Source organism: Saimiri boliviensis, chromosome 21 (genome assembly GCF_048565385.1).
Source record: "Saimiri boliviensis isolate mSaiBol1 chromosome 21, mSaiBol1.pri, whole genome shotgun sequence".
NCBI lineage: Eukaryota > Metazoa > Chordata > Mammalia > Primates > Cebidae > Saimiri > Saimiri boliviensis.
In genome coordinates, this window is record NC_133469.1 from 13,416,666 (window position 1) to 13,417,762 (window position 1,097).

The window sequence follows — 1,097 nt, forward strand, 5'->3', positions numbered from 1 at the left end:
GGCCAACATGGTGAAACCCCGTCTCTAAAAAATTAGTGGGCATGGTGGTGCACATCTGTAGTCCCAGCTGCTCAGGAGGCTGAGGCAGGAGAATCACTTGCACCCAGGAGGAGGAGATTGCAGTGAGCCGAGATCATGCCACTACCTGGCAACAGAGTGAGACTTCATCTCAAAAACGAAAACAACTTTTCTGCAGATGAGATCTCACTATATTGCCCAGGGCCATGTTAAACTCCTGGCCTCAAACGATCCTCCCAACTCGGACTCCGAGTGTGCTGAGATTACAGGCGTGAGCCACACACCCGACCTGTAACAAGATTGAAGAGAGGCTCATCTCACCCCTGAGCATGAAAGCCCAATCATGATGCTTACAAACCAGAAAAGGATCATACAGCAAATATTTACTAAACAGGCTGTCTGCTGTGCACGCCGGGGGCATATACAGCATGCACATGGGCTGTGTGTGTGAGCAGGAGTGTATAGAATAGGGCAGCTGTGAGCACAGGTGTTCATAAGTGAGTTCATCTACAGCTCTGTCTACATGGTTGTGGGTGTGGTGTGCCCAGCATGAGTTTTGCGTCTTGGCAGGCTCTGCTTCCCCAGCCTGGAGCACCCTCTCTCCTTTGGTCTCCCAATTATGCCTGTTTATCTTTGAAGACTCAGTACAGGCGTGACCTGTGCTGCGCAGCCTTCCCTGGCTCCTCTGGCCAGGTCAGTTGCATCAGTTGTCCCTGGCATTGTTGTTGCTTCCCTCACCTTTGCAGTGTGAGGGCAGGGACAGGGCGTGGCCCTTCAAGTCTGTCACTCTGGTGATCGGAACAGGCTTGACCAGGGTATTAACAGGGATGATAACAGCTGCTACTCAGACTCAATGGGTCTGGCTACACTTGGGGCCTCACTTAATCCCATTTCTTTTTTTTTTTTTTTTTTTAAGACGGGGTTTCACCATGTTGGTCAGGCTGGTCTTGAACTCCCGACCTCAGGTGATCCGCCCGCCTTGGCCCCCAAAGTGCTTGGATTACAGGCCTCAGCCACCACGCCCAGCCTTAATCCCATTTCTTAATCTCATCTCAGGTGAGGAAGTGAATTTCCAGGAA

General features: G+C 51.3%; 1 non-coding gene across 1 annotated transcript; it reads right to left on the bottom strand.

The window, feature by feature from the left end:
* Window positions 1-279: 279 nt before the first annotated feature.
* LOC120361531 (small nucleolar RNA U13) lies at window positions 280-387 on the bottom strand. The gene has a single exon (XR_005577711.1). It is a non-coding gene; the product is annotated as a small nucleolar RNA U13 (small nucleolar RNA).
* Between the last annotated feature and the right edge of the window lie 710 nt (window positions 388-1,097).